The 27,267-nt window shown below is 40.4% G+C and overlaps 1 pseudogene; it reads left to right on the top strand.

The window, feature by feature from the left end:
• Window positions 1-4,086: 4,086 nt before the first annotated feature.
• LOC147937792 (uncharacterized) lies at window positions 4,087-5,119 on the top strand (annotated as a pseudogene).
• The last annotated feature ends 22,148 nt before the right edge of the window (window positions 5,120-27,267 follow it).

Below are 27,267 nucleotides of genomic sequence, written 5' to 3'. Positions count from 1 at the left end.
TTTCCTTCATGATTGCTTCACTTCTCCTCAGCATTACTTCCATGCTTCTTAAGCTCCAAAATCACCTGTTTATGCATGAAAAGATGCAAATGCAATGCAACTAAACTCTAATGTATGATTGGTCCTAAAGCTATGCAATAATGGTGAAAATGGATAGCAAAAGATACAAAAGATGTGAATAAACTAAGGGAAAACAAGGTAAAATATATGAACATCAACACCCCCAAACTTAGTCTTTGCTTGCCCTCAAGCAAATAAACAAGACATAAGAAGGTAAGTGAGGTTTGAAAGTGGGATCTCAGCTCCTAAAGCTTGCAAATAGACCATCTAGAATCAATGTCCAAGTTACTAATACTATGATGCAAGTTGAATGAGCTGTACTTAAAGACTTTAGACAAGCATATCACAACCTTTACTGATTTGAGCCTAGACATCCACATGCATTCAAATCAACCATCGATGGAACGAGGTCAAGTATTGTATTGGATCCTTCTTCCCTTCGTAGTTCGGAAGCTTCAGTTTTACTGCCGGAACGTCCATTTCCAGGATTCGTTTGGTGAATGGGGTCCGCTGTGCTGCCTCGAACATCTTATCGTTCAACTGCATCCATCCGTTGGTTCGTGTTGGAGATCGCCTGAAAGAGTTCCTTAGACATTGTTCCGAACACGACCCAAATATTGTCCACTGAGACGAGCTGAGAAGCCTGCGTGGTTTGCGCGGCCAAAGTCTGTCTAGCGACAGATCCATCGGCGGGTAATTCTCCATCAGGCCCTTGGGTTCCGTGATTGGGCACTTCAACATCCTCTGCCTTGGATGAGGGTGCTGTCGAGTCGTCTGTTGGGTTTGCTGATGTGTTAAGGTTGCGTCGGACATAGACGAGAAGAGTGGACGCATCCGGAATCAGGGGTTGACCCATGGTGACACCTTGCGAACCGGTGGCTCCGATGGTTAGGTCGTCTTGCTGAGGAGCGGTCGTGTTTGTGACAGCATCGTTGGATGCTAGAGACATGGTCTTTCTTGGTTTATAAGTTTCGAAAGAATCTAAAAGAGAAATGACTTGAGAACTTAGCGTCCCCACAGACGGCGCCAATTGTAGAAACTGGGTTTCATACAATGAATTTGTTTGATGGGAGAAACAAATTCACTTAAGAACTTTCTCAAAGAATCGGATCAAAACTAGAAATTAAAAGGGGATTTAGATCTCTTGGAAAACAAGTTAGGGTTTTGCTCAAGAACAATGAAGAATCTAGGGTTTTATTATAAATTGCTGGATGCTTTACAATGAGGGGGTATCCCTTTATTTATACTATGCCTTATATTACAGAATATAGCCACTTTCCTAATGAATTGGATTAAGATTAGGAAAGTTTCTTGTTCTTTGTTAAGTCGGCCGCCGGGCGATCTGGGAAGTCGGTTCCTTGTTCCTGAGCTGGGCTTTTTAACACTTTTGGGCCTTCATTCGAAGGCTGAATCCATTTCGGGACCGAATAACCGGTTTAGATAATTGGTTTACTTGTTGGTTAGACCGGTATGTTGGGGGTGCCAATTCCCACACCAACACCAGTGATCCTCTCAAAAAACGGAGTCAAATTTCGTGAAGCCGTGTGGTTCAAGGCGGGAACACAGATCTCTTGGTGAAGGACTTGACCCACTTTACCCAGGCCGGGCGTTTGACCCATTGAACTTAGCAGAAGATCCAGAAATCTTCTCGAAACTGAAGGTGAAGGAGCTCAAGAACGGTCGTCTTGCGCTGTTCCCAATGTTTGGATCCTTTGTTCAAGCCATTGTTACCGGTAAAGGTCCAATCGAGAACTTGTTCGATCATATCGCAGACCCTGTGGCTAACAATAATTCTTGGGCTTACGCCACCAACTTCGTCCCCGGATAGAGTTTGATCGCATCATTTATGTAAATTATAGTTTGTTTAGAATTTGTACAACTAGTTGATATGTTAGTTTATATTCTTGCTTTGGGTCAGAATCCTTGTTAGCTAGCAACTTAATAAACAAAAATTACGTTTGCAAGACTAACAACAATCGAAGCGTAAGACACAAATTATCATGGATACGATGGGCTTGGTTTATTATTAAAAGAAGAGGAACGTGTGTTTCAATATTTTGACGCTATTTCCACTTTCCATGGCATAAAAAGCATAGTGGGTTCGGGGTGGTGAGTACTAAAGGTGAATCATCTGCGAGGACAGCTCCAGGTATTTCTAAAAAGTAAAACAAAACCGTGAAATTGTGGTCTTCGTATATAGTTTGAGATGATGAGATTTAACCTTGGGTAGTTCAAGGATGCTCTTAAGTTTTGGTTTCAAGCCTCTCCCTCTATTTAAGTTGTTTGCTCTTGTACTGGGTTTGTTCATCTCGATGTCGTTACGAGAGCACTTTTTATTTTATTTTCATCTATGTAACTAATTATACATAGTCCCTATATTCAATATAAAACCAGAAATTTTAGCACAAAAAAAAAATTAAAAGGTTACTATATGGGAAACTTGTTGTAAATCACTTAGGATAGATTTCCATAACCGGCCCACTCACATGTCCAAGTCCACAAGGCCCATCAGCCACCTTCTCTATTCTAAGTCAGTTTAGGATTATGCTTTGTAAACTACTATATAATGTACTCTTTATTCGATAAGATCAATAATAAGAAGAAGAGAATACAACCTTTGTTTTTCTAGTTTCACAACACGTTATCAGCACGAGTTTGCCCTAAACTCCAACTAAGGAAATCCCTAAAACCCTAAACCGCCGCCGCACATAAGTTCCTGTTCGTTCATACTCGCAGTCGGTGGTTAAGTTTGTAACTAGCTTGTGTTTGTAATCAACCTATGCTCGTGATCAGTTCGTGTTCATAATCTGTCCGAGGTTTGTTTCTAGTTTGTGATCAAGCTTGAGGTTCATGGCCTGTTCGTGATCAGCTTATTTGTTATCCGAGGTCTTTAGCTCCCGGATCAATTCCATTCAACCCCAAAAGGTGTTAAGGTAAACAATCAAACCTTATAAGAACATATGAATCGAATCAGGTCCTTAATTCTATAAGAACCCTAAAATCTACAAGTAAACAATCAACAAAAAAACCCTAAGTTTTTAAACCCTAAAACCCTAAAACTTTAAAAATCCGATTGCTATGAGGTTTTAGGATTGTTTAGATTGTTTGCAATTAAACTGATTATGCCATGTTTAAAGAACCAATGGTCGACTCGGAGATTGTGGTTGGCTTTTTGCGGACAGGGATTGAAGATTCCCATCCACTGTCCTTCCTAGTACGTTTGTGCTATGGCTACTTATCAAAGGACTGGATAGTCCGTATCTCACATGTGTATAGGAAAGCTAATCGTCTTGCGGACGGGTTAGCTAACTATGCCTTTTCTTTGACTTTAGGATTTCATATGTTTCCTTCTAGTCCTGAATGTGTTAGTTTGCTTTGTTTAGAGGATGCAAATGGGTCTTCGCGCCCAAGAAGCATTCGGTTGTAGTTTTTTTCTTTATGTTTCTTAATAAAATGGGGGTTTATCCCCCTTGTTCGACCAAAAAAAAAAAAGAACCAATTGTTGTTGATTGCTTGCTTGAAAAAAAAATCAATTGCATGAAAACCTTAAAACTAGAAACCTAAAATCGAATCCTATAGAGAAAATATTACGCTGATTGTTCTATGTTTTAAATCCAATTATTGTTGATTGTTTGTCTAAAATCAAAACCCTAAAATCAATCCTTGAAATCGAAATCCTAGATAAATTTTGTCTCCCTAAAACTTTTGTCAATATCCTATTTAAAGAAAAAGGAAATTTTATCTAGAAAAAAAAAAAAAAAATTCTAAAACTCAAAATTATCTGCATATTTTCCTGTTCACACTAGATTATAATTGTTGGCTAGGATTGTTTTTTCATTCATAGAATTAACCACAAAATTATGTATCAAGGCATGGCATGTTTCGGTCTCAAATACCGCATGGCCTAGTTTAATTTGATCGCATGGTTCAGTCTTAAAAACCGCATGGCCTATACGAAAATTAATTGCATGGTTCCGTCTTAAATACCGCATGATAGTAATCAGATGCATGTTTTGTATTGTGTAGATGGAAAAGCTCAACAATTTCCAATATGTTGCCCTTAATTTCTCTGGAGACAACTACTTACAATGGGCATTGGACACTAAGATCAACCTGAAATCAAAGGACCTTTGCGAATGCATTGAGGATGACAATGATTGCACTGAAAAGAGTAGATACAAGGCGATTTTGCATATTCGCCATCATCTTGCTGAGAGCATCAAGAACCAGTACCTTACCATAGAGAATCCTCTTGACCTTTGGACAGAGTTGAAAAACAGATATGGACACCAAAAGACGGTGCTCCTACCAAAGGCTCAATTCGATTGGAAAAACCTAAGGAGATCCAAGATTTCAAATTCGTGGATGAGTATAATTCAGAGCTATTTAAGATAGTCTCGATCTTGAAACTATGTGGTAAGGAGGTTACTGAGGAGGACTTTCTAGAGAAGACATTCTCAACCTTTCACACCAATAACATACTGCTTCAGCAAAAGTATCTTGAAAAGGGTTTTAAGACATATACAAGTCTCATCTCTTGTTTGCTACTTGCTGAGCAAAACAATGAGCTATTTTTGATGAACAATGCAGTGAGGCCTCCTGGTTCTACTCCATTGCCAGAAGCCCACAAGGTAGATATGACCAAGAAGGAGCCTAAAGGGCCCAAGGAGACTAAAGAGTCTAACTACGTCCATAGAGACAAGCATCATGGTTGTGGCCGTGGTGGAAGAGGACGTGGTGGTCGTGGCAATTACCAAGGAAACCACTATGATGGTTATAGCCGTGGGAACCGATCCGACTTCGGTCGTGGTCGAGGACGAGGCTGTGGAATCTTCAAACCGCAACACAAGACTAAATCGGTTTGTCACCGATGTGGTATGGCAAATCATTTGGCTAAGACATGCAGGACACCTAGGAATCTATTGATCTCTATCAAGAGAGTTTGAAGACGAATCCAGAAGCTAACCTGGTTCATCACGATGGTGAAGGAGATTTCGACCATGAGAATGATGACCAGTTGGATTATGAGACTTCTGATTGCCTAAGAGAGGATAATTAAATTTAGCATTTGTTATTTTGATTTATTTTAATTCTCTATGTGTTATGACTTTGAATTTTATTAGATTATAATTTTGGTTTAAATTCAAATATTTTATTTCCTTCAATATAAAATTGTTTGTTTTATTACTTTATGTTTAAAACATAAATTCTTGTCCATATTAGAAATGGCTGAGGACAAGAACATACTTGTGGTGGATAGTGGATCAAGCCACACAATTTTGAAGGACAAGAGATATTTTGTTAATCTCACTTTGAAAAATGCCAATATTAGCACAATAGCGGGTATAGCAAGCCTAATTGAAGGCTACGGCCAGGCACATATTTTATTACCAAATGGCACACATCTTGAAATAAGTGATGTCTTATATTCACCCAGCTCAAAGAGGAGTTTATTAAGTTTCAAAGATATTTGTTTAAATGGTTTCCATGTGAAACTAAGGGTGAAGGAAACCAAGAGTTCCTACATATTACTGAAATCATCCAAGGCCATAAGAAAGTCTTAGAGACTATACCCGCATTATCTACTGGTCTTTACCATGCTAAAATAAATATGATAGAGGCTAATTTGGCAATGAACAAGATGTTCAATGAACAATTCACTCTATGGCATGACCGGCTTGGCCATCTGGGTTCTAGCATGATGCGTAAGCTAATATTGAATTCAAATGGGCACACTCTTAAAGAGAGAAGAGTTATCCCTAAAAATCTCACGTGTGTAGCATGTGCACAAGGAAAACTCATTATAAGGCCATCACCAGTAAAAGTCACTAAAGAAACTTTAAATTTTCTAGAAAGGATACAAGGAGAAATATGTGGACCAATACACCCACCTTGTGGGACGTTTAGATATTTTATGGTCATCATTGATGCATCGACCAGATGGTCGCATGTTTGCTTATTATCCACAAGAAACCTAGCATTTGCTAGATTGGTAGCCCAGATTATTAGAATGAGAGCTCACTTTCCAGATTTTCCACTTAAGACTATACGTCTAGATAATGCTGGTGAATTTACATCCCAAGCGTTTAATGAATATTTTATTTCCATGGGGGTAAGTGTGGAACATCCTGTGGCACATGTACATACACAGAATAGAATCCTTCATTAAACAAATTCAATTGATTGCTCCGCCATTACTTATGAGGTCGAAGCTTCATGTGTCGGCTTGGGGACACGCAGTATTTCATGCAGCTGAGCTTATACGCATCAGGCCATCTAGTGAGCATAAATATTCACCATCCCAATTACTAACGGGTCATGAGCCAGACATATCCCATCTAAAGACATTCGGATGTGCCATTTATGTACCTATTACTTGCTCCACCACAGAGAACAAAGATGGGACCTCAAAGGAGGATGAGAATATATGTTGGATATGATTCTCCCACCAGTATTAAGTATCTAGAGCCAACTACGGGTGATTTATTTAAGGCTAGATACGCGGATTGTCAGTTTTTTGAATCCGAATTTCCTATGTTGGGTGGAGAGACAAACAAGCTGGTCAAAGAAATATCATGGAATCAAACATCCTTAAAAATGCAAGATCCTCGGACTCTAGCATGTGAGGCAGAGGTCCAAAAGATTATACATTTACAAAAGCTAGCTAATCAATTGCCAGATTCTTTTGCTGACCCAAAGAGAGTTACGAAATCGTACATACCAGCTTGTAATGCACAAGTACGTATTGATGTTCAAAAGGAACACAATCAAGTTGCTATAGAGTCTAAGGCATGTTTGAAATGTGGTAGACCAATTGGTTCCAAAGATAAGAATCCTCGGAAATCAAAAAAGGTGCAAATCAAACCGAGGTTAAGGAAACCATAGACATAACCGCGGCAAACCCTAAGGTACCGATAAATGAGGTTTGGGACGCTGAACCCCAAGGTCCTGAAGGTATTGATAATAATGAGATCTCAATAAATTATATCATGTCTGGAATTCAATGGAACCGAAAAGATGTCGACATCTATGAAATATTTGCATACAAGGTAGCACTTGAAATAAATGAGGATCATGAACCCACGTCTATATTAGAGTGCACTCAAAGTAAAGATTGGTTAAAATGGAAAGAAGCTATTGAAGTGGAGTTGAATTCATTAAAGAAAAGGAATGTGTTTGGTCTGATCTTAAGAACACCATTCGATATAAAGCCAGTGGGACACAAATGGATCTTTGTAAGTAAGAGAAATGAGAATGATGAAATCGTGAGATATAAGGCACGGCTTGTAGCACAAGGATTCTCACAAAGACCAGGAATAGATTATGAGGAGACATACTCCCTTGTGATTGATGCAACAACTTTTAGATTTTAATAAGTCTGGCTATAAGAGAAAAACTTAACTTGCAGCTAATGGATGTAGTGACCGCATATTTATATGGTCCACTGGATAATGAGATTTATATGAGATTACCAGAAGGTATTGAGCTTAAAGATAAGAGTGGTTCTCGAGAACAATACTGCATAAGGCTAAACAAATCCCTTTATGGACTTAAACAAAGTGGGCTTATGTGGTACAATAGATTAAGTGAGTACCTATCTAAAGAAGGCTATAAGAATGATCTCATCAGTCCATGTATTTTTATAAAGAAGTTTGCAAACAAAGGGTTTGTAATCATAGCAGTATATGTGGATGATTTGAATATCCTAGGAACCTCTGGGGAAATCGCCCAAACAGTTGAATATCTCAAGAGAGAGTTTGAAATGAAAGACCTAGGTATAGCTAAGTTCTGTTTGGGATTGCAGCTTGAGTACATAGATAATGGAATCCTTGTGCATCAAATGGCATATACTGAAAAAGTAGTCAAGAGATTTAATATGGACCAGTCTCACCCATTGCCTAGCCCAATGGTTGTGAGAAGCCTAAATTTAGATAGTGATCCATTCGGTCCAAAGAAGGGCGATGAAGATGTTCTCGGTCCGGAAGTGCCATACCTCAGTGCTATAGGAGCGTTAATGTTCTTGGCTAGCCACACTAGACCAGACATTTGTTTTGCCGTGAACCTCCTAGCAAGATTTAGTTCTTGTTCGACCCAAAAGCACTGGAACGATATCAAACATGTATTGCGTTAATACAAGGAACACTGGATTTGAGTTTATTTTATACTAACTATAACAAAGAAGGTTTAGTTGGTTTTGCTGATGCAGGTTATTTATCGGATCCACATAATGGAAAGTCTCAAACCGGCTATTTTTTTACGCACGGTGGTACAGAAATTTCATGGCGTTCAATGAAGCAGACCATTGCGGCCACTTCATATAATCATGCAGAGATTTTGGCAATGCATGAAGCCAGCCGTGAGTGTGTTTGGTTGAGATCGATGACTCAACACATCAGGTCAGATTGTGGCATGGCCGATGATAAGGAACCAACCGTCATATATGAAGACAATACCGCTTGCATCGCACAGCTTAAGGAAGGATACATCAAGGGAGATCGGACGAAGCACATCTTACCTAAGTTCTTCTTCACACATGAACTACAAAAGGCCGGATAAGTTCAAGTGGTGCAAATTCTATCATGCGACAATTCAGTCGATCTCTTCACCAAGTCATTACCGACATCGACATTCAAGAAGCTCATGCACCAGATTGGAATGCGGAGACTCAAGGACTTCTAGTGATGCTTAGAACAGGGGGAGTAATACGTGTTGTACTCTCTTTCCTTCACCATGGTTTTGTCCCACTGGGTTTTCCTGGTAAGGTTTTAATGAGGCAGCGTCCCCAAGTGTATTGTGGTGATCCCTTAGCATCTGCACGGTAATGTCATCCAAGGGGGAGTATTGTAAATCACTTAGGATGGATCTCCATAACCGGCCCACTCACATGTCCAAGTCCACAAGGCCCATCGGTCATCTTCTCTATTCTAAGTTGGTTTAGGATTATGCTTTCTAAACTACTATTTAATGTACTCTTTATTCGATAAGATCAATAATAAGAAGAATAGAATACAACCTTTGTTTCTCTAGTTTCACAACAAAACTAAGGATTTTGTATCCTCAAATTTGCTTTTCCTTTAAAACAAAATATTAAATTTTTTGTTTTGTTTTAAAGTAAAACGTAAAAATTATTATAGAAAATATTACCAACAATATATGAAGATGTGGATGTTGTCAACGAACAAAGAGGATGACATCCTCTGACAAGCTAAACAGAGGCTAAAGTTGATGTCTTTAGCTTGAATGAGCTTCTGTCTAGGATTTAGAGAACTTATCTAAGTTTGTTTCCGATAGAACACTCAACAAACTCAAAACGCAACCGAAACCAAAACATAACAAAAGAAAAGAAAACAGAGCACATTGAACTAATGTTTACCCAGTTCACTTCCGTTAACAAGGAAGCTACGTCTAGGCCGGGATCTGACTCCCGGAATCCACTAATCACAGAGTTTAACACAGAGAAATCTCTCACCCACTGAACCCCTTACAAGCTCACTCGATTCAATATGTCTTGTCTCTCTCTGTTTCCCCAAGAACATAAAGCACAAGTTTACTCTTTGTTTATGTTCTCTCTTCTTAACTTTATCTATCTCTCATACATACACTTCCTTTAAATAGATGATTGCTCAATAACCCTAGTTCCCCTTCTAGCCGCTTCTACAAGTTGCCTCTTCCTTGGCGTTATTGTAGTGACATCACTTGGTCTCTTTTCAGGGAGCAAATAAGATGAATTCCTCTTTTGCTTTTGCTTTTATAGGCTCGGCGGCAAAATCGGATTGTTGCAGCTTGTGATCCTGAACGTGAGTCATCACTTGAGCTGGCACTACTTTTCCTCCAAGCTTCTTTTGAATTTTGTATCATTCTTTGTTCACTAATTCCTAACAAAACTCCACCTAGTGAATCAAGAACAACAATAAGAAAACATGTCAAGTATACTTACCTTTAATGAGAGAGAGATTCTGGTTCGATTAGCCTTTGGATTCCATCCCGGTTCTTGAGGTCACGTAGCAAGTTCAATGCTGCTTGAAACTTGCTAATGGGTACAATCTTGGTAAAGATATTTGCAGGATTTACATCTGTGGATATCTTTGTCACTTCCACAACTCCATCTGCTACGCAATCTCGGATCTTGTGGAACTTGATGTCAATGTGCTCCGTCCTCTCATGATGCACATTGTTCTTTGAAAGAGCTATGGCACCTTGAGAATCACAGAAAATCTCAACTGTCTTCTGATCATAACCAAAGTCCTTCAATAAACCTTTAAGCCATAATGCCTCTCTTACTGCTTCACATAAAGACATGTACTCGGCTTCAGTGGAGGACATAGCCACCACTTTCTCCAAACGCAACCTCCAACTGATAGTATTTCCACCAAGGGTGAAGACCATGCCACCAATAGACCTTCTTCTATCGACATCTCCTACGTGATCAGAGTCACAGTAACCTCTAATGAGGAAATCAGACCATTTTCGGTAGCACAGCTTCATCTTTTGTGTTTCGCTGATGTATCTTAACACCCACTTGACTCCTAACCATTGTTCTTTGATCAGTTTACTCATAGATCTGCTAATGACACTAACAGGATAGGCCAAGTCAGGCCTTGTTCCGATCATAGCATACATAATGCTCCCAATGGCATTAGAGTATGGAACTGTCTTCATGTACTCCTTGTCTTTGTGCAGTTGCTCTTCAGTAGCAGCCTGCATCTTTAGGTGAACTCCAAGTGGAGTGTCTTGCTTCTTCGCTTGATCCATCTTGTACAGTTCCAACACTTTTTCCAGATAACCTTCTTGGGAGAGCTTCAATGTTCCTCTTTCTCGGTCTCTTATGATCTCCATGCCAAGTATCTTCTTCGCTGCTCCCAAGTCCTTCATCTCAAATCTTTCACTGAGTTTCTGTTTCAAACTTGAAATTACACTTATGTCTTTAGCTGCCACCAACATGTCATCAACATAGATGAGCAAGTAAATTTTAGAACCATTCTCAAGAGTCTTGATGTAAGCGCAGTTATCTCTAGCACTCTTCTCAAAACCGATCTCAGTCATGAAACTGTCGAATTTCTGGTTCCACTTTCTTGGTGACTATTTCAGGCCGTATAGAGACTTGTTGAGTAGACACACTTGTCCTGGCTGGAACTGATTTTCAAAACCTTCTAGGATCTCCATATAAATCTTTTCTTCTAACTCTCCATGCAGAAATGCAGTCTTGACGTCTAACTGTTCCAACTCATAATCTTCTTCTACGACAATGGCTAACAAGATCCTTATGGACACATGTTTTACCACTGGTGCGAAGACATCAGTGTAATCAACACCCTTCTCTTTGTGCATACCCTTTAGCAACGAGTCTGGCCTTGAATCTCGGCTTCTCAACTTCAGGAATCCCAGGCTTACGCGGGAAAATCCACTTGCAACCGATGATCCTTTGTCCTTTTGGCGGTATGACTGCAATCCATGTGTGATTCTTAAGTAAAGAATCCATCTCATTGAGCATTTCACTTCTCCATAATTCCCAATCAGTATCTCCGTAGTGCAGCTTGATAGGTTGCAGGTTATGCTTTGTCTCCATCGAATGTGGTGACAATAGGCTCTCCATCAAATTCGTTTTCATCGTCCGTTTCTTCTCCAAAGTAGCCTTCCACATCAAATCTCCTAGGAGCAGTGATGTGTCTCCTTGTTCTATCGCGAACCAAATGATAACTCTCCGGTGAATCAAGTGCAGGATCTTCAGGGATTGCGTTCGCCTCTGTTTGGTGATCGTCTTGAATAGGTGAGTGATCTCCCAGGGATCCTGCTTCTTCCAAGAGATCTCCACCCAAGCGTGTATCACCAGTTTCTTGAAGATCAATATCCAGAGAACCGCTTGATGCTTCTTCTTCAGAGTTTTAATTTCCCTGCATCAGATCCTTGTAGACTGCATTCTCTTGAAATAACATATTTCTACTTACTGCAACTTTCTTTTCTTCTAGTAACCATACCTTGTAACCTTTCACTCCTTCTGGATAGCCTAGAAACACTCCTTTCTTGGCTCTAGGAACTAGTTTGCCTTCATCTGCATGAACAAAAGCAACACATCCTAATTTCTTTAAATAACTGTAAACTGGAGATTTACATGTCCATCTCTTGTAAGGAATCTCAAAGTTTAATGCAGATGAGGGTGTTTTGTTGATCAAGATTACTGCTCTGTTAGTAGCTTCAGCCCAAAATCTCTTAGGCATTCCAGAATCACTCATCATGCTTCTTACTTTCTCCATAATCGTGCGATTCATCCTTTCTGCAACACCGTTCTGCTGAGGCGTGTATGCACATGTTTTGTGTCTTGCTATTCCTCTCTCCTTGCAGAACTCATTGAACATGTGATTGCAGAATTCTAGACCGTTGTCGGTCCTTAAGATCTTGATCTTCCTCTCTGCTTGGTTCTCCACCAAAGTGTTCCATTCGACAAATTTTTCAAATGCCTCATCCTTGTGCTTTAGGAAGTAAACCCATGTCTTTCTCGAGTAGTCATCGATGAATGTGATAAAGTACTGACATTTTCCCAAAGACAGTGACACTGATGGAGCTCCCCATAAATCCGAATGTACGTAGTCGAGCTTGTCTTTGGAACCGTGAGTAGCTAAGACAAAGCTGACTCTCTTTGCTTTTCCGTATATACATTCTTCACACATTTTTAAGGTTGTAATCCTTTTCTTGTCTAGAAAACCTCTCTTTGCCAAGATCCATGTTTTTCTGACTTATGTAGCCCAATCTCCGGTGCCATAAGATTGTATCATCAGGTGACCTCACAACCGCGAGAGACTGACCAGTTTCGGGTCTTCCTTGATGGAATGCGACTGGAAATAGGGCCGAAGTTTCCGAGCAGCGACGACTAGAGCGAGGGCCAGTTTTTCCAAGGTTGGATAACGTGTTTATGCATCGTTGAGAGCCTTGCTTTTGTAGAAGATTGGGCGTTGATCGCCGCGGTCATCTCGGACTAGCATGCCGCTAACTGCCGAACTGGAGACGGAGACGTAAAGATATAATGTCTCCCCTTCTTCAGGCTTGACGAGTACCGGATGGCTGGTCAAGTATTCTTTGAGTTGTCGGAAGGCGATCTCGCAAGCGTCGTCCTAGTGAAAATCCTTGTTTCATAGAGGAGCTGGTAGATTTAGAGCTGTTATTCGACCTGTCAGGCGTTGAACCTCTCGTTTATTGGTCGGATATGGAAGCCCTAGTACTGCTTCGATTTGCTTCGGATTCACCTCGAGTCCCCGTTTGGTCACGATGTATCCCAAGAACTCTCCCGAGGTTACACCGAATGTGCATTTGGTCGGGTTTAGCTTCATTTGAAATTGACCCATAATGTCAAAACACTCGGCGAGATGTTGGACATGTTGTTCCGCGATCAAAGATTTGAATAGCATATCATCGATATAGATTTCCATCGTTCGTCCTAATAGGTCGACGAACATCATATTGACCACGCGCTGGTAGGTCGTCCCCGCGTTCTTTAGCCCAAACGGCATTACCTTATAGCAAAAAGTCCCTCTATCCTTGATGAACGCGGTCTTCTTGCCATCTGCATGGTTCATCGCGATCTGATTGTACCCCGAGAAGGCATCCATAAACGAGAGCAGATGATTCCCCGCGGTAGCTTCCACGAGACGATCGATATGCGGTAAAGGAAAGCAATCTTTGAGACAGGCTTTGTTGAGGTCAATGAAATCGACGCAGGCTCTCCACTTGTCGTTCTTCTTTTTGACGACCACCGGGTTCGCTAGCTAGTCAGGGTATTGTACCTCCATTATCTGATCGGCTTTGAGGAGTCGTTCGACTTCGTCTTGCACCGCTTTCGCTTTATACGGTCCTAAACGTCGGTGCTTTTGCCGGATTGGTTTGAACGTGGGGTCGATGTTCAGTTTATGGCAAGTGACCGAGGGATCGATACCGACCATATCTTTAGTGGAACAGGCAAACGTCGAGGATCTGGTTTTCAGGAAAGTAATCAGTTCGACCTTGATCCGTTCTTCGAGTTCGGCTCCAATCCCAACCGTTCGCGAGGGGTCTGTATCGTTGATGTTGACCTGGATAATTTGACATCTTGTGGATTTTAACAGATCTCGCTCCGGTTTAAGGGGATCGCCCAGGTGATCCCCGCTCTGTAATTGTTATGCTTCCTCCTTCTGTCTTTGCTTTTTCTCGAGAACAGAGCAGGTCTTGGCCATCTTTTGATCACCATAGAGCGTGTATATTCCGGTTGCATTCGGAAATTTAACGCAGAGGTGGTAGGTTGAAGGGATTGTCTGCATCGAATAGATCCAGGGCAAACCCAAGATGGCGTTGTAGATGGACGGTACATCTATGACCACGAATTTGGTCTTGCGGGTGACTCCGCCGACCCAAACTTGTAGCTTCACATCGCACATTGACATCTTAGCTATCCCAACATATCTGGTCAGCGTTTTGGGCTCAGGTTTGATCTGCTAAGGTGTTATGCCCATCTTTTCCAACGTCTGCCAGAACAGGACGTTGACCATGCTGCCGGTATCCACTAGAACCCGCTCCACGTCGAATTCGCCCATTGCAACTTCTACGACTAGTGGATCATTATGGGGGTGATGAATCCCTTTAGCATCTTCAGTCGTGAAAGTGATGGGGTCGGGGCTGAGTGGTTCTTCCTCGGAGGTCGCCTGATCACTACAGATTTGGCGCCCTCGCTTTTTCAGGGCCCGGATGGAATCCTTACATTCTTCGGTCTGACCGATAATCATGGATATACGACCCCGAGGTGGAGAGTTTGCCTGCTCAGCTTGATGTCCTTTTTGGCGCTTTGGCGGTCGCGGGAGTCCTTCCGCTGGTGCTGGATTATTCTGCTGCGCGACAGGCGGTTGGTGTTGCTGCTCGTTTTGCGCATTATTTGGAAGATTGTTGCTCTTCAGACCTTGCCCAAGGTTAAATCATCTAGATCTTCCTCCACGACCACCGCGGAAGGCTTTAGGCTGATAGACAGCTTGAATCTTGCCGGATAAATACTTTTCGAATAGATAATTGGACAGGTGTTTGCACTCAGCTGTGGAATCGCCTCGAAACATATGGAAATCGCAATACAGTTCCGCTTGTGCGTCTGGAGTTGTGTTGTTCTATCTTGCGTCTTCAGAGATTGCATTGACTATGCCGAGCTTAGGATCCCTCGGGCCGTGATGCTTGCGGGGCTCCTGGTAGCCGTCTTTCTTGGTTGATAAGTTTCGAAAGAATCTAAGAGATAAGTGACTTGAGAACTTAGCGTCCCCACAGACTGCGCCAATGTAGAAACTGGGTTTCACACAATGAATTTGTTTGATGGGGGAAACAAATTCACTTAAGAACTTTCTCAAAGAATCGGATCAAAACTAGAAATTAAAAGGGGATTTAGATCTCTTGGAAAACAAGTTAGGGTTTTGCTCAAGAACAATGAAGAATCTAGGGTTTTATTATTAATTGTTGGATGCTTTACAATGAGGGGGTATCCCTTTATTTATACTATGCCTTATATTACAGAATATAGCCACTTTCCTAATGAATTGGATTAAGATTAGGAAAGTTTCTTGTTCCTTGTTAGGTCGGCCGCCGGGCGATCTGGGAAGTCTCCTTGTTCCTGAGCTGGGCTTCTTAACACTTTTGGGCCTTCATTCGAAGGCTGAATCCATTTCGGGACCGAATAACCGGTTTAGATAATTGGTTTACTTGTTGGTTTAGACCGGCATGTTGGGGGTGTCAATTCCCGCACCAACACCAGTGATCCTCTCAAAAAACGGTGTCAAATTTGGTGAAGCCGTGTGGTTCAAGGCGGGAACACAGATCTCTTGGTGAAGGACTTGACCCACTTTACCCAGGCGGGGCGTTTGACCCATTGAACTTAGCAGAAGATCCATAAATCTTCTCGAAATTGAAGGTGAAAGAGCTCAAGAACGGTCGTCTTGCGCTGTTCCCAATGTTTGGATCCTTTGTTCAAGCCACTGTTACCGGTAAAGGTCTGTTCGATCATATCGCAGACCCTGTGGCTAACAATAATTCTTGGGCTTACGCCACCAACTTCGTCCCCGGATAGAGTTTGATCGCATCATTTATGTAAATTATAGTTTGTTTAGAATTTGTACAACTAGTTGAGATGTTAGTTTATATTCTTGCTTTGGGTCAGAATCCTTGTTAGCTAGCAACTTAATAAACAAAAATTACGTTTGCTAGACTAACAACAATCGAAGCGTAAGACACAAATTATCATGGATACGATGGGCTTGGTTTATTATTAAAAGAAGAGGAACGTGTGTTTCAATATTTTGACGCTATTTCCACTTTACATGGCTTAAAAAGCGTAGTGGGTTCGGGGTGGTAAGTACTAAAGGTGAATCATCTGCGAGGACAGCTCCAGGTATTTCTAAAAAGTAAAACAAAACCGTGAAATTGTGGTCTTCGTATATAGTTTGAGATGATGAGATTTAACCTTGGGTAGTTCAAGGATGCTCTTAAGTTTTGGTTTCAAGCCTCTCCCTCTATTTAAGTTGTTTGCTCTTGTACTGGGTTTGTTCATCTCGATGTCATTACGAGAGCACTTTTTATTTTATTTTCATCTATGTAACTAATTATACATAGTCCCTTTATTCAATACAAAACCAGAAATTTTAGCACAAAAAAAAAATTAAAAGGTTACTATATGGGAAACTTGTTGTAAATCACTTAGGATAGATTTCCATAACCGGCCCACTCACATGTCCAAGTCCACAAGGCCCATCGGCTACCTTCTCTATTCTAAGTCGGTTTAGGATTATGCTTTGTAAACTACTATATAATGTACTCATTATTCGATAAGATCAATAATCTGAAGAAGAGAATACAACCTTTGTTTCTCTAGTTTCACAACACGTTATCAGCACGAGTTTGCCCTAAACTCCAACTAAGGAAATCCCTAAAACCCTAAACCGCCGCCGCACATAAGTTCCTGTTCGTTCATACTCGCAGTCGGTGGTTAAGTTCGTGACTAGCTTGTGTTTGTAATCAACCTGTGCTCGTGATAAGTTTGTGTTCATAATCTGTCCGAGGTTTGTTTCTAGTTTGTGATCAAGCTTGAGGTTCGTGGCCTGTTCGTGATCAGCTTGTTTGTTATCCGAGGTCTTTAGCTCCCGGATCAATTCCATTCAACCCCAAAAGGTGTTAAGGTAAACAATCAAACCTTATAAGAACATATGAATCGAATCAGGTCCTTAATTCTATAAGAACCCTAAAATCTACAAGTAAACAATCAACAAACAAAACCCTAAGTTTTTAAACCCTAAAACCCTAAAACCCTAAAACTTTAAAAATCCGATTGCTATGAGGTTTTAGGATTGTTTAGATTGTTTGCAATTAAACTGATTATGCCATGTTTAAAGAACCAATGGTCGACTCGGAGATTGTGGTTGGCTTTGTGCGGACAGGGATTGAAGATTCTCATCCACTGTCCTTCCTAGTATGTTTGTGCTATGGCTACTTATTAAAGGACTGGATAGTCCGTATCTCACATGTGTATAGGGAAGCTAATCGTCTTGCGGACGGGTTAGCTAACTATGCCTTTTCTTTGACTTTAGGATTTCATATGTTTCCTTCTAGTCCTGAATGTGTTAGTTTGCTTTGTTTAGAGGATGCAAATGGGTCTTCGCGCCCAAGAAGCATTTGGTTGTAGTTTTTTTCTTTATGTTTCTTAATAAAATGGGGGTTTATCCCCCTTGTTCGACCAAAAAAAAAAAAAAGAACCAATTGTTGTTGATTGCTTGCTTGAAAAAAAATCAATTGCTTGAAAACCTTAAAACTAGAAACCTAAAATCAAATCCTATAGAGAAAATATTACGATGATTGTTCTATGTTTTAAATCCGATTATTGTTGATTTTTTGTCTAAAATCAAAACCCTAAAATCAATCCTTGAAATCGAAATCCTAGATAAATTTTGTCTCCCTAAAACTTTTGTCAATATCCTATTTAAAGAAAAAGGAAATTTTATCTAGAAAAAAAAAAAAAAAATTCTAAAACTCAAAATTATCTGCATATTTTCCTGTTCACACTAGATTATAATTGTTGTCTAGGATTGTTTTTTAATTCATAGAATTAACCACGAAATTATGTATCAAGGCATGGCATGTTTCGGTCTCAAATACCGCATGGCCTAGTTTAATTTGATGGCATGGTTCGGTCTTAAAAACCGCATGGCCTATATGGAAATTAATTGCATGGTTCCGTCTTAAATACCGCAGGATAGTGATCAGATGCATGTTTTGTATTGTGTAGATGTAAAGACTCAACAATTTCCAATATGTTGCCCTTAATTTCTCTGGAGACAACTACTTACAATGGGCATTGGACACTAAGATCATCCTGAAATCAAAGGACCTTTGCAAATGCATTGAGGATGACAATGATTGCACTGAAAAGAGTAGATACAAGGCGATTTTGCATATTCGCCATCATCTTGCTGAGAGCCTCAAGATTCAGTAACTTATCATAGAGAATCCTCTTGACCTTTGGACAGAGTTGAAAAACAGATATGGACACCAAAAGACGGTGCTCCTACCAAAGGCTCAATTCGATTGGAAAAACCTAAGGAGATCCAGGTTTTCAATGAGTATAATTCAGAGCTATTTAAGATAGTCTCAATCTTGAAACTATGTGGTAAGGAGGTTACTGAGGAGGACTTTCTAGAGAAGACATTCTCAACCTTTCACACCAATAACATACTAACAATGCAGTGAGGCCTCCTGGTTTTAGTCCATTGCCAGAAGCCCACAAGGTAGATATGACCAAGAAGGAGCCTAAAGGGCCCAAGCAGACTAAAGAGTCTAACTACGTCCATAGAGACAAGCATCATGGTTGTGGCCGTGGTGGAAGAGGACGTGGTGGTCGTGGAAATTACCAAGGACGCCACTATGATGGTTATGGCCGTGGGAACTGATCCGACTTCGGTCGTAGTTGAGGAAGAGGCCGTGGAATCTTCAAACCACAACACAAGACTAAATCGGTTTGTCACCGATGTGGGATGGCAAATCATTTGGCTAAGACATGCAGGACACCTAGGAATCTTATTGATCTCTATCTAGAGAGTTTGAAGAAGAATCCAGAAGCTAACCTGGTTCATCTCGATGGTGAAGGAGATTTCGACCATGAGAATGATGACCAGTTGGATTATGAGACTTCTGATTGCCTAAGAGAGGATAATTAAATTTAGCATTGATTATTTTGATTTATTTTAATTCTCTATGTATTATGACTTTGAATTTTATTAGATTATAATTTTGGTTTAAATTCAAATATTTTATTTCCTTCAATATAAAATTGTTTGTTTTATTACTTTATGTTTAAAACATAAATTCTTGTCCATATTAGAAATGGCTGAGGACAAGAACATTCTTGTGGTGGATAGTGGATCAAGCCACACAATTTTGAAGGACAAGAGATATTTTGTTAATCTCACTTTGAAAAATGCCAATATTAGCACAATAGCGGGTATAGCAAGCCTAATTGAAGGCTACGGCCAGGCACATATTTTATTACCAAATGGCACACATCTTGAAATAAGTGATGTCTTATATTCACCCAGCTCAAAGAGGAGTTTATTAAGTTTCAAATATATTTGTTTGAATGGTTTCCATGTGAAACTAAGGGTGAAGGAAACCAAGAGTTCCTACATATTACTGAAATCATCCAAGGCCATAAGAAAGTCTTAGAGACTATACCCGCATTATCTACTGGTCTTTACCATGCTAAAATAAATATGATAGAGGCTAATTTGGCAATGAACAAGATGTTCAATGAACAATTCACTCTATGGCATGACCGGCTTGGCCATCCGGGTTCTAGCATGATGCGTAAGTTAATATTGAATTCAAATGGACACACTCTTAAAGAGAGAAGAGTTAGCCCTAAAAATCTCACGTGTGTAGCATGTGCACAAGGGAAACTCATTATAAGGCCATCACCAGTAAAAGTCACTAAAGAGACTTTATATTTTCTGGAAAGGATACAAGGAGAAATATGTTGACCAATACACCCACCTTGTGGGACGTTTAGATATTTTATGGTCATCATTGATGCATCGACCAGATGGTCGCATGTTTGCTTATTATCCACAAGAAACCTAGCATTTGCTAGATTGTTAGCCCAGATTATAAGAATGAGAGCTCACTTTCCAGATTTTCCACTTAAGACTATACGTCTAGATAATGCTGGTGAATTTACATCCCAAGCGTTTAATGAATATTGTATGTCCATGGGGGTAAGTGTGGAACATCCTGTGGCACATGTACATACACAGATGGAATCCTTCATTAAACGAATTCAATTGATTGCTCGGCCATTACTTATGAGGTCGAAGCTTCATGTGTCGGCTTGGGGACACGCAGTATTACATGCAGCTGAGCTTATACGCATCAGGCCATCTAGTGAGCATAAATATTCACCATCCCAATTACTAACGGGTCATGAGCCAGACATATCCCATCTAAAGACATGCGGGTGTGCCATTTATGTACCTATTGCTTGCTCCACCACAGAGAACAAAGATGGGACCTCAAAGGAGGATGGGAATATATGTTGGATATGATTCTCCCACCAGTATTAAGTATCTAGAGCCAACTATGGGTGATTTATTTAAGGCTAGATACGCGGATTGTCAGTTTGTTGAATCCGAATTTCCTATGTTGGGTGGAGAGACAAACAAGCTGGTCAAAGAAATATCATGGAATCAAACATCCTTAAAAATGCAAGATCCTCTGACTCTAGCATGTGAGGCAGAGGTCCAAAAGATTATACATTTACAAAAGCTAGCTAATCAATTGTCAGATTCTTTTGCTGACCAAAAGAGAGTTATGAAATCGTACATACCAGCTTGTAATGCACAACTATGTATTGATGTTCAAAAGGAACACAATCAAGTTGCTATAGAGTCTATGGCACGTTTGAAATGTGGTAGACCAATTGGTTCCAAAGATAAGAATCCTCGAAAATCAAAGAAAGGTGCAAATCAAACCGAGGTTAAGGAAACCATAGACATAGATGCGGCAAACCCTAAGGTACCGATAAATGAGGTTTGGGACGCTGAACCCCAAGGTCCTGAAGGTATTGATAATAATGAGATCTCAATAAATTATATCATGTCTGGAATTCAATGGAACCGAAAAGATGTCAACATCTATGAAATATTTGCATACAAGGTAGCACTTGAAATAAATGAGGATCATGAACCCACGTCTATATTAGAGTGCACTCAAAGTAAAGATTGGTTAAATGGAAAGAAGCTATTGAAGTGGATTTGAATTCATTAAAGAAAAGGAATGTGTTTGGTCTGATCTTAAGGACACCATTCGATATAAAGCCAGTGGGACACAAATGGGTCTTTGTAAGGAAGAGAAATGAGAATAATGAAATCGTGAGATATAAGGCACGGCTTGTAGCACAAGGATTCTCACAAAGACCAGGAATAGATTATGAGGAGACATACTCCCTTGTGATGGATGCAACAACTTTTAGATTTTTAATAAGTCTGGCTATAAGAGAAAAACTTAACTTGCAGCTAATGGATGTAGTGACCGCATATTTATATGGTCCACTGGATAATGAGATTTATATGAGATTACCAGAAGGTATTGAGCTTAAAGATAAGAGTGGTTCTCGAGAACAATACTGCATAAGGCTAAACAAATACCTTTATGGACTGAAACAAAGTGGGCGTATGTGGTACAATAGATTAAGTGAGTACCTAGCTAAAGAAGGCTTTCAGAATGATCCCATCAGTCCATGTATTTTTATAAAGAAGTTTGCAAACAAAGGGTTTGTAATCATAGCAGTATATGTGGATGATTTGAATATCCTAGGAACCACTGGGGAAATCGCCCAAACAGTTGAATATCTCAAGAGAGAGTTTGAAATGAAAGACCTATGTAAAACTAAGTTCTGTTTGGGATTGCAGCTTGAGTACATAGATAATGGAATCCTTGTGCATCAAATGGCATATACTGAAAAAGTAGTCAAGAGATTTAATATGGACCAGGCTCACCCATTGCCTCACCCAATGGTTGTGAGAAGCCTAAATTTGGATAGTGATCCATTCGGTCCAAAGAAGGACGATGAAGAAGTTCTCAGTCCGGAAGTGCCATACCTCAGTGCTATAGGAGCGTTAATGTTCTTGGCTAGCCACACTAGACCAGACATTTGTTTTGCCGTGAACCTCCTAGCAAGATTTTGTTCTTGTTCGACCCAAAAGCACTGGAACAGTATCAAACATGTATTGCGTTATCTACAAGGAACACTGGATTTGAGTTTATTTTATACTAACTATAACAAAGAAGGTTTAGTTGGTTTTGCTGATGCAGGTTATTTATCGGATCCACATAATGCAAAGTCTCAAACCGGCTATGTGTTTACGCACGGTGGTACAAAAATTTCATGGCGTTCAATGAAGCAGACCATTGCGGCCACTTCATATAATCATGCAGAGATTTTGGCAATGCATGAAGCCAGCCGTGAGTGTGTTTGGTTGAGATCGATGACTCAACACATCAGGTCAGATTGTGGCATGGCCGATGATAAGGAACCAACCGTCATATATGAAGACAATACCGCTTGCATCGCACAGCTTAAGGAAGGATACATCAAGGGAGATCGGACGAAGCACATCTTACCTAAGTTCTTCTTCACACATGAACTACAAAAGGCCGGATAAGTTCAAGTGGTGCAAGTTCCATCTTGCGACAATTCAGCCAATCTCTTCACCAAGTCATTACCGACATCGACATTCAAGAAGCTCATGCACCAGATTGGAATGCGGAGACTCAAGGACTTCTAGTGATGCTTAGAACAGGGGAGTAATACGTGTTGTACTCTCTTTCCTTCACCATGGTTTTGTCCCACTGGGTTTTCCTGGTAAGGTTTTAATGAGGCAGCGTCCCCAAGTGTATTGTGGTGATCCCTTAACATTTGCACGGTAATGTCATCCAAGGGGGAGTGTTGTAAATCACTTAGGATGGATCTCCATAACCAGCCCACTCACATGTCCAAGTCCACAAGGCCCATCGGTCATCTTCTCTATTCTAAGTTGGTTTAGGATTATGCTTTCTAAACTACTATATAATGTACTCTTTATTCGATAAGATCAATAATAAGAAGAATAGAATACAACCTTTGTTTCTCTAGTTTCACAACAAAACTAAGGATTTTGTATCCTCAAATTTGCTTTTCCTTTAAAACAAAATATTAAATTTTTCGTTTTGTTTTAAAGTAAAACGTAAAAATTATTATAGAAAATATTACCAACAATATATGAAGATGTGGATGTTGTCAACGAACAAAGAGGATGACATCCTCTGACAAGCTAAACAGAGGCTAAAGTTGATGTCTTTAGCTTGAATGAGCTTCTGTCTAGGATTTAGAGAACTTATCTAAGTTTGTTTCCGATAGAACACTCAACGAACTCAAAACGCAACCAAAACCAAAACATAACAAAAGAAAAGAAAACAGAGCACACCGAACTAATGTTTACGCAGTTAACTTCCGTTAACGAGGAAGCTACGTCTGGGCCAGGATCTGACTCCCGGAATCCACAAATCACAAAGTTTAACACAGAGAAATCTCTCACCCACTGAACCCCTTACAAGCTCACTCGATTCAATATGTCTCGTCTCTCTCTGTTTCCCCAAGAACATAAAGCACAAGTTTACTCTTTGTTTATGTTCTCTCTACTTAACTTTATCTCTCTCTCATACATACACTTCCTTTAAATAGTTGATTGCTCAATAACCCTAGTTCCCCTTCTAGCCGCTTCTACAAGTTGCCTCTTCCTTGGCGTTATTTTAGTAACATCACTCGGTCTCTTTTCAGGGAGCAAATAAGATGAATTCCTCTTTTGCTTTTGCTTTTATAGGCTCGGCGGCAAAATCGGATTGTTGCAGCTTGTGATCCTGAACGTGAGTCATCACTTGAGCTGGCACTACTTGTGCTCCAAGCTTCTTTTGAATTTTGTCTCATTCTTTGTTCACTAATTCCTAACAAAACTCCACCTAGTGAATCAAGAACAACAATAAGAAAACATGTCAAGTATACTTACCTTTAATGAGAGAGAGATTTTGGTTTGAGTAGCCTTTGGATTCCATCCCGGTTCTTGAGGTCACGTAGCAAGTTCAATGCTGCTTGAAACTTGCTAACGGGTACAACCTTTGGTAAAGATATCTGCAGGATTTACATCCGTGGATATCTTTGTCACTTCCACAACTCCATCTGCTACGCACTCTCGGATCTTGTGGAACTTGATGTCAATGTGCTTCGTCCTTTCATGATGCACATTGTTCTTTAAAAGAGATATGGCGCCTTGAGAATCACAGAAAATCTCAACTGCCTTCTGATCATAACCAAAGTCCTTCAATAAACCTTTAAGCCATAATGCCTCTTTTACTGCTTCACATAGAGACATGTACTCGGCTTCAGTGGAGGACATAGCCACCACTTTCTGCAAACGCGACATCCAACTGATAGTATTTCCACCAAGGGTGAAGACCATGCCACCAGTAGACCTTCTTCTATCAACATCTCCTACGTGATCAGAGTCACAGTAACCTCTAATGAGGAAATCAGACCCTTTTCGGTAGCACAGCTTCATCTTTTGTGTTTCTCTGATGTATCTTAACACCCACTTGACTCCTAACCATTGTTCTTTGATCAGTTTACTCATAGATCTGCTAATGACACTAACAGGATAGGCCAAGTCAGGCCTTCTTCCGATCATAGCATACATAATGCTCCCAATGGCATTAGAGTATGGAACTGTCTTCATGTACTCCTTGTCTTTGTGCAGTTGCTCTTCAGTAGCAGCCTGCATCTTTAGGTGAATTCCAAGTGGAGTGTCTTGCTTCTTCGCTTCATCCATGTTGTACAGTTCCAACACTTTTTCCAGATAACCTTCTTGGGAGAGCTTCAATGTTCCTCTTTCTCGGTCTCTTATGATCTCCATGCCAAGTATCTTCTTCGCTGCTCCCAAGTCCTTCATCTCAAATCTTTCACTGAGTTTCTTTTTCAAACTTGAAATTAGACTTATGTCTTTAGCTGCCACCAACATGTCATCAACATAGATGAGCAAGTAAATTTTAGAACCATTCTCAAGAGACTTGATGTAAGCGCAGTTATATCTAGCACTCTTCTCAAAACCAATCTCAGTCATGAAACTGTCGAATTTCTGTTTCCACTTTCTTGGTGACTATTTCAGGCCGTATAGAGACTTGTTGAGTAGACACACTTGTCCTGGCTGGAACTGATTTTCAATACCTTCTAGGATCTCCATATAATTCTTTTCTTCTAACTCTCCATGGAGAAATGCAGTCTTGACGTCTAACTGTTCCAACTCATAATCTTCTTCTACGACAATGGCTAACAAGATCCTTATGGACACATCTTTTACCACTGGTGCAAAGACATCAGTGTAATCAACACCCTTCTCTTTGTGCATACCCTTTAGCAACGAGTCTGGCCTTGAATCTCGGCTTCTCAACTTCAGGAATCCCAGGCTTACGCGTGAAAATCCACTTGCAACCGATGATCCTTTGTCCTTTTGGCGGTATGACTGCAATCCATGTGTGATTCTTAAGTAAAGAATCCATCTCATTGAGCATTCCACTTCTCCATAATTCCCAATCAGTATCTCCGTAGTGCAGCTTGATAGGTTGCAGGTTATGCTTTGTCTCCATCGAATGTGGTGACAATAGGCTCTCCATCAAATTCGTTCTCATCGTCCGTTTCTTCTCCAAAGTAGCCTTCCACATCAAATCTCCTAGGAGCAGTGATGTGTCTCCTTGTTCTATCGCGAACCAAATGATAACTCTCTGGTGAATCAAGTGCAGGATCTTCAGGGATTGCGTTCGCCTCTGTTTGGTGATCATCTTGAACAGTTGAGTGATCTCCTAGGGATCCTGCTTCTTCCAGGAGATCTCCACCCAAGCGTGTATCACCAGTTTCTTGAAGATCAATATCCAGAGAACCGCTTGATGCTTCTTCTTCAGAGTTTTAATTTCCCTGCATCAGATCCTTGTAGACTGCATTCTCCTTAAATAACACATTTCTACTTACTGCAACTTTCTTTTCTTCTATTAACCATACCTTGTAACCTTTCACTCCTTCTGGATAGCCTAGAAACACTCCTTTCTTGGCTCTAGGAACTAGTTTGCCTTCATCTGCATGAACAAAAGCAACACATCCTAATCTCTTTAAATAACTGTAAACTGGAGATTTACATGTCCATCTCTTGTCAGGAATCTCAAAGTTTAATGCAGATGAGGGTGTTTTGTTGATCAAGATTACTGCTCTGTTAGTAGCTTCAGCCCAAAATCTCTTAGGCATTCCAGAATCACTCAACATGCTTCTTACTTTCTCCATAATCGTGCGATTCATCCTTTCTGCAACACCGTTCTGCTGAGGCGTGTATGCACATGTTCTGTGTCTTGCTATTCCTCTCTCCTTGCAGAACTCATTGAACATGTGATTGCAGAATTCTAGACCGTTGTCATCTTGATCTTCCTCTCTGCTTGGTTCTCCACCAAAGTGTTCCATTCGAGAAATTTTTCAAATGCCTCATCCTTGTGCTTTAGGAAGTAAACCCATGTCTTTCTCGAGTAGTCATCGATGAATGTGATAAAGTACTGACACTTTCCCAAAGACAGTGACACTGATGGAGCTCCCCATAAATCCGAATGTACGTAGTCGAGCTTGTCTTTGGTACCGTGAGTAGCTAAGACAAAGCTGACTCTCTTTGCTTTTCCGTATATACATTCTTCACACATTTTTAAGGTTGTAATCCTTTTCTTGTCCAGAAAACCTCTCTTTGCCAAGATCTCCATGTTTTTCTGACTTATGTAGCCCAATCTCCGGTGCCATAAGACTGTATCATCAGGTGACCTCTCAACCGCGAGAGACTGACCAGTTTCGGGTCTTCCTTGAAGAAGATAAAGCTTCTCATGCCTCTTTCCCACCAGAATGGTATGATCTTCTTCTTTTATCTTTAGGATCCCATTCTTGGATTCAAAACTGCATCCTTGCTCTTCCATTGTTCCCATAGATAGCAAATTTCTGTCCATATCAGGAATGTACCTCACGTGTGTGAGCAATACTGTTGATCCATCCTCATTTCTGATCCTGATATTGCCGATACCTCTGACCTTTGATGTAGTTTTTCTCTCATCCTCACTAATCCT

Source organism: Camelina sativa, chromosome 9 (genome assembly GCF_030686135.1).
Source record: "Camelina sativa cultivar CO46 ecotype springtype chromosome 9, ASM3068613v1".
NCBI classification, from domain to species: domain Eukaryota; kingdom Viridiplantae; phylum Streptophyta; class Magnoliopsida; order Brassicales; family Brassicaceae; genus Camelina; species Camelina sativa.
Note: the sequence above shows the minus strand (reverse complement) of the source record. Positions and strands in the feature narration are given on the sequence as shown.